The following is a 7,308-nucleotide window of genomic DNA, read 5'->3' on the forward strand; positions in this document are numbered from 1 at the left end:
TGAAGACAGCAGCAGCAGAGTACTACTTCTTGAAGACAGCAGCAGCAGAGTACTACTTCTTGAAGACAGCAGCAGCAGAGTACTACTTCTTGAAGACAGCAGCAGCAGAGTACTACTTCTTGAAGACAGCATCAAAGTACTTCTCAAGTAGTACTTCTTCTTGAATACAGCAGCAGAGTACAACTTCTTGAAGACAGCAGCAGCAGAGTACAACTTCTTGAAGACAGCAGCAGCAGAGTACAACTTCTTGAAGACAGCAGCAGCAGAGTACAACTTCTTGAAGACAGCAGCAGCAGAGTACAACTTCTTGAAGACAGCAGCAGCAGAGTAAAACTTCTTGAAGACAGCAGCAGCAGAGTACTTCTTCTTGAAGACAGCAGCAGCAAAGTACTTCTTCTTGAAGACAGCAGCAGCAAAGTACTTCTTCTTGAAGACAGCAGCAGCAAAGTACTTCTTCTTGAAGACAGCAGCAGCAAAGTACTTCTTCTTGAAGACAGCAGCAGCAAAGTACTTCTTCTTGAAGACAGCAGCAGCAAAGTACTTCTTCTTGAAGACAGCAGCAGCAAAGTACTTCTTCTTGAAGACAGCAGCAGCAAAGTACTTCTTCTTGAAGACAGCAGCAGCAAAGTACTTCTTCTTGAAGACAGCAGCAGCAAAGTACTTCTTCTTGAAGACAGCAGCAGCAAAGTACTTCTTCTTGAAGACAGCAGCAGCAAAGTACTTCTTCTTGAAGACAGCAGCAGCAAAGTACTACTTCTTGAAGACAGCAGCAGCAAAGTACTTCTTCTTGAAGACAGCAGCAGCAAAGTACTTCTTCTTGAAGACAGCAGCAGCAAAGTACTTCTTCTTGAAGACAGCAGCAGCAAAGTACTTCTTCTTGAAGACAGCAGCAGCAAAGTACTTCTTCTTGAAGACAGCAGCAGCAAAGTACTACTTCTTGAAGACAGCAGCAGCAAAGTACTTCTTCTTGAAGACAGCAGCAGCAAAGTACTACTACTTGAAGACAGCAGCAGCAAAGTACTACTTCTTGAAGACAGCAGCAGCAAAGTACTACTACTTGAAGACAGCAGCAGCAAAGTACTACTACTTGAAGACAGCAGCAGCAAAGTACTACTACTTGAAGACAGCAGCAGCAAAGTACTACTACTTGAAGACAGCAGCAGCAAAGTACTACTACTGAAATACAGCAGCAGCAAGAGTAGAAGTATTTCAATACACCAGCAGCAAGAGTAATTATTCTCTATTACAGCAGCACGCCAAGTGTACTACTACAATACAGCAGCCAGGAGTACTTTTTTCTTCAATACAGCACACAGAAAGAGTACTACTTAAATAAGCTTCATTGCAGCTACAGTAGCAGGGAGAATAGTACTTCCAAAATAGCACCTTCGTTGTTACAGCAGCAGTAGTTTTTCTTGAATAATACATCTTCAGCAGCAATACAACTACACTAGTGCACGCCTTTGAAGTTAAGTAACTGCAGGTTCCACTTCTCAATCTGCAAAATTTTAATTACTTTTTAAAATGGGATAATTTATAGTGCAGCAAATTTTTACTTGACAGATTTGGCAGAGTTTTATAAAAACAGCTTTTACAATAAACAGATTTATTGATTTGTCCTATTTTTTTTTACTCTCCCTATGAAATTGTTTATTACAAATTGTGTGACTTGACAGATTTGACAGTTTTATAAAAACAGCTTTTACAATAAACATATTTATTGATTTGTCCTATTTTTATTGATTTGTCCTATTTTTTACCCTCCCTATGAAATTGTTTATTACAAATTGTGTGAAATAGTTTATTACAAATTGTGTATTACTTTTTAGACTCGACAAGTCTATCAAGAGCATTATTTATGCTATCTGGTTCTTACTATCAAAACCATTCTGCCACTATAAACACGAACTTGCACCCTGCTATTAAAAACAGAAGTATTCATATGCAAAACACCTAAATAACTGATAGCTAATATCCTTCTATATAACTAAATCATAAATCATTCTTCCAATTTTACCTTAAAATGTTGGGCAGCTATTAAGACTACTTGAAATTATGACTTGGGAAGCTATTTAGAAAGCTATTGAGAATACTTGAAATTGTGGCAATCTTTGCTTTCCTTCCCATTTTAAGACAAAACTTAAGCAGATCCTCAAGAAAGGTAATATTCCTAATAATGAGAACTCAATATTTCTTTCCTTTAAACGTAGTTTAATGATAAAAATTCGTTACTTTAAAGCTACAGTAGTGATAAGTTACATATAATTAAACACCACCAGTAAGCCATTAATATTCAAAAACTTCAAAAGCAGTTTTAATGGACAACTAATTTACAAGCAACAGAATTCACATTTGGAAAAATACTATAAAAATGGTACGATTAAAAATTACCCTTTTGAGATACTGAAATATGTAAAGAAGTCTTTGACCGACTTTCTCATAAACGTCTTTGACCGACTTTCTCATCAACCTTTGGGGCAAACTTCACTGACTTGAAAACTATTTGAGGTAATCTTACTGAACAGATTTTTCCTAATAAAAGGGGCAAACTTTACTGACTTGAAAACTATTTGAGGTAATGTTACTGAACAGACTTTACCTAATAAAAGGGGTAAACTTCACTAACTTGAAAACTATGAGGTAATCTTACTGAACACACTTTAACTAATAAGAGGGGTAAACTTTACTGACTTGAAAACTATTTGAGGTAATGTTACTGAACAGACTTTACCTAATAAAAGGGGTAAACTTCACTAACTTGAAAACTACGAGGTAATCTGACTGAACACACTTTTTCTAATAAAAGGGGTAAACTTCACTGACTTGAAAACTATTTGAGGTAATCTTACTGAACAGATTTTGGTTAATGTCTAGGAGAGGGCCGCATGAAGATATCATTGATATTCAATTTATTTTTACTAGAATATGTAGGAATGTATGTATATAATGGTATACCAGTGAGATAATTTAGTGAAAATCAATAATAGTTGAAATATCGACGATCAAACTCACGCTACTCTTGTCTTCCTCCCAGATTTTTCTAAGTGTTGTTATTGTTGACTGTGTCTTATTTTTGCTCAAATGAGCCCTGTAACCACTATAATCCGCAGACAAACTAGTCCACTATGACGTCTTCACGTTTGGCCAATCACAGTGCGACAATACATTTTCTTTCCCAATGACGTCTTCACGTTTGGCCAATCACAGTGCTACAATACATTTTCTTACCCATCACAGTACGACAATACGTTATCTTACCCAGCCATTTTATTTCGTTCCTAGACATGGAGGCCATAGCAAGCACGTCATCTGATATTGCACAAGTTGAAATTCCATCTTCTTGTCCTGACTGTTTCCTAAGTTACAATGATTTTATTCTTACTTATTCGGGGTTATATTGAAAAACTAGTGGATTTGTGCCAGACACACAATTTAATTTTACAAAATAAAAATTGTCCTGCATGTCGGGGAACCTTCGCAACGGCTTCACGTTTTCCTCAAAGCAGCAGCACATCTTTATCAACCAACAGGTTAAGTTAAGCTTCATTAATTTATGGAGTATATTATAATGGTGATAGTATAACGATGTATACAGCAGTACCATCACTTTGGATTTGGTTTGATGGATGTGTTAGGTAGTGTCCTTAAAGGGGGGTCACAGGGGGGGCGGAGCCCCCCCCCCCCCCCCCGGTAGGGGTACAGGGCTATTAGGCTAGGTTAGGTGGGTGTATTAGGTTCGGTGGTGCCCTGAAAATCACTGTGGCCTTAAGGGGGGGCGAAGCCCCCCCCCCCCCGGTAGGCCTAGGTAGGGGTACAGGCCCCCCAGGGTAGGTTAGTTGGTTGTATTAGGTTCGGTAGTGCCCCGAAAATCACTTTTCTCATCCTTCCCCCACCCAAAAACCCCGCTTCCCACTGGGGTCCCCCATAATTGTAGTAGTAGGTTTTTGCTTACATTTTGTGTGTAAGAGTTAAGTCTTAGTTTCTTTTTTATTCATTTCCTCATGTTTCTATGCACTGTGCAACAATAATCTGGTTGTTTTTTGCCGTTTTTCGTCGTTAATACTTGAAAAACGGGTGCGGCCTTCTCCTAGACATTTACCCAGATTTTTCCTAATAAAAGGGGCAAACTTTACTGACTTGAAAACTATTTGAGGTAATGTTACTGAACAGACTTTACCTAATAAAAGGGGTAAACTTCACTGACTTGAAAACTGAGGTAATATTACTGAACAGACTTCCTAAATAATAGGGGCAAACTTCACTGACTTGAAAACTATTTGAGGTAATGTTACTGAACAAACTTCTCCTAATAAAAGGGGTAAACTCCACTGACTTTAAAAGTATGAGGTAATCTTACTGAACAGACTTTACCCAATAAAAGGGGCAAACTTCACTGACTTGAAAACTATTTGAGGTAATGTTACTGAACAGACTTTTCCTAATAAAAGGGGTAAACTTCACTGACTTGAAAACTGAGGTAATCTTACTGAACAGACTTCCTAAATAAAAGGGGCAAACTTCACTGACTTGAAAACTATATTATATGTAATGTTACTGAACAGACTTTCCCTAATAAAAGGGGTAAACTTCACTGACTTGAAAACTATTTGAGGTAATGTTACTGAACAGACTTACTAATAAAAGGGGTAAATTTCACTGACTTGAAAACTTGAGGTAATCTTACTGAACAGACTTTTCCTTATTAATGGGGCCATCGACTTGAAAACTATTTGAGGTAATCTTACTGAACAGACTTCCTAAATTAAAGGGGTAAACTCCGCTGACTTTAAAAGTATGAGGTAATCTTACTGAACATAATTTTCCTAATAAAAGGGGCAAACTTCACTGACTTGAAAACTCTGAGGTAATCTTACTGAACAGACTAATAAAAGGGAAAACTTCACTAACTAGAAAACTATTTAAGGCAATCTTACAGAACGAACTTTTCTTAAATAAAAGGGCAAACTTCACAGACTTAAAAAAGTAACCCCGTTGGTAAACTGCTGTGACTAAAGAAATTGAAATCTTTAAAGAAAACTGTTCATAATGACTGCGAAAATTTCCTATACAGAAAGTCCTTTACTTAAAAACATTCGTTGACACAGATCAACTGAAATTCCCATTGTACCAAAACTTTGTATACTGTAATATAAAAATACCGAAGGAAAAAACTATATAATCTAATGATTAAGCAAAATGTCATTTGAAATAACCTGATCTCATTTGATGACTTTACTGCTAAAAATAGTAGGCATGGAGTTTGGTTAGGCCTACTCGGGAAACCTCAGGTCAAAAGTATTTAGTATTTATTCTACAATCTAATTTACAAACAGCTTCTTAAAAGCTATTAGTTTTTAAATTAAATTGTCACTCCTTGGAAACAAAACCTATTTAAGCATAAATGATGGAATCTGATTCCCTTAAGGAAATTTGACTTATCCACTGAAAAATTAACCATTCCTACCAAGTAATCTGTGAACATACCTGTCAGATTCACCGGACATTTCGCGATCAGTTCTTCTGGGAAGATGTTACGAGATGTGTTTAACTGCGTGGAGCAACGTTCCTGAAAGGCCTTGTATCGTCTCACTGTTGTAAGTGTCCTCCTTCACCACTACCTACCATCAAGAGCTCTTTCTGAACAGCACGATGGATAAGTAACCAGAAACTTTAATCGTCCATTGGCCAGATTTAGCGCCATCGTTGTTGGGAGGCAGTTTAGAAAGTTGTAACCTAAGAAGAAAGGGAAAATCAGTATCAAATGGGAGACAACCTCATTAAAACTATAATCGTGAATAAAACTATAAAATTTAAAAAAATCAGTAAAACACCTTTAATGAAATGTTGAGAGAAACAAAATCCTTGAACAGATTTTATACTATATCAAACTAAGAAAATAGTTCAGTTTATCATTGAGCATTTCCTTAAATTCTCTGCTAAGTATAAGTATTGTATAATATATTAATTCAACAAGTAACAGTTAAAAGTATTTAAATTTACATTTTGCCCGAGTATTTAAATTTACATTTTTTCCGAGTATTTAAATTTACATTTTGTACAATAATCAATCGTTTAGGGCTTTTTGGTATCATACGTCACAAGAATCACATTTGTCAAGATTTTACAACTAGGTAAATTAATGACCAAAATGCTAACAGTAATTAACCTGGATTTATGCAAATCAGTCATAATCCCTATCCGTAAGCATTCAATTATAATACTAACCACCTTGGCATTTAATTCAAAAGGATGAAAGGGCCATTTTAGAATATTGGTAATACTTTGAAAATAGCTAGAAGCAAAAACTCCTTAACTTTACAGCTATTAGATTATATTGACCAAATATGATCGGGAAAACAGTTTCTTACGTCAAATCCCGTCCTTCCTAAAAATTACTAAAAAAGGACCATTTCAAAATATTGATAAAACTATGAAAACACATTTTTGATGCAATATGTATTCTTAACATGGCCGCTTTAACCTTACATATTTTTCAAATTACATCATGAAAATTCTTATATTTCTGGTGGAAACCGATTCAATTCGATTTATTACACTGGCCGGATGTTCTGTTAATTTACTACAAGCAAGCCACCATCGATAAAAAAAGATGAGTGGTTTCCACACCATGAAATAACGCCAAATCAATGCCAACAAGAATTTTGAATTTTCACACTTTTCTACCACTGGCTGCTGCTGCTGCTATTTCCAAGCAAACCATGAAGATTTCAAAACCATGACCCGAAAAGACTTACCTGTCCAAATGTGCTCATGAAGATAATGCTTCCAACCCCTCACAGTCTGCGGAACTGTCCCACTTTCCGGAAAATTTTCCAACCTTGACTTTGGAAAATCCAAGGATTCGAGGAAACTGAAGTGTCGTGCTACAGAACATGGATTCTTGGAGAAGAGGCAACGCCATCTATGGTTTGAATTCTTCCCTTTTACGTCCTTGCTGAGCAATAAATTAATCTTGGTCTGTGAAAATATGATACAAATTAAGAAAATGTTGACAATAATGGCAATAGCAATAATAAAGAAAATTAATAAAGAAAATACTGATAACTGCAATTTTGTGTACTGGTGTCATCAAGTTAAAAAAGTAAAAAACTACAGAATGTTATCACGTATGTACTGTAAATTGGATGTGCAAACACACACAATAGAGACGTAAGACTCCTGGCGACATCATAAAATTAAAAAAAATAGGACAAATAAAAGTCAGACGATTTAGATAAATTCTTCCTAATTTAAAGATTGGTTTGTTATTATACGAAGGGAATATGATTAGCCACTATTTTTTTTCTA

General features: G+C 36.0%; 1 long non-coding RNA gene across 1 annotated transcript; it reads right to left on the reverse strand.

Annotated features, from left to right (window-relative positions):
• Nucleotides 1-1,445: 1,445 nt before the first annotated feature.
• On the reverse strand, nucleotides 1,446-6,877 carry LOC137628844 (uncharacterized). The gene is made up of 3 exons (XR_011041402.1): nucleotides 6,756-6,877; nucleotides 5,485-5,733; nucleotides 1,446-1,498 (listed from the first exon to the last, which is right to left on the reverse strand). It is a non-coding gene; the product is annotated as an uncharacterized lncRNA (long non-coding RNA).
• Between the last annotated feature and the right edge of the window lie 431 nt (nucleotides 6,878-7,308).

Source organism: Palaemon carinicauda, chromosome 36 (assembly GCF_036898095.1).
Source record: "Palaemon carinicauda isolate YSFRI2023 chromosome 36, ASM3689809v2, whole genome shotgun sequence".
NCBI lineage: Eukaryota > Metazoa > Arthropoda > Malacostraca > Decapoda > Palaemonidae > Palaemon > Palaemon carinicauda.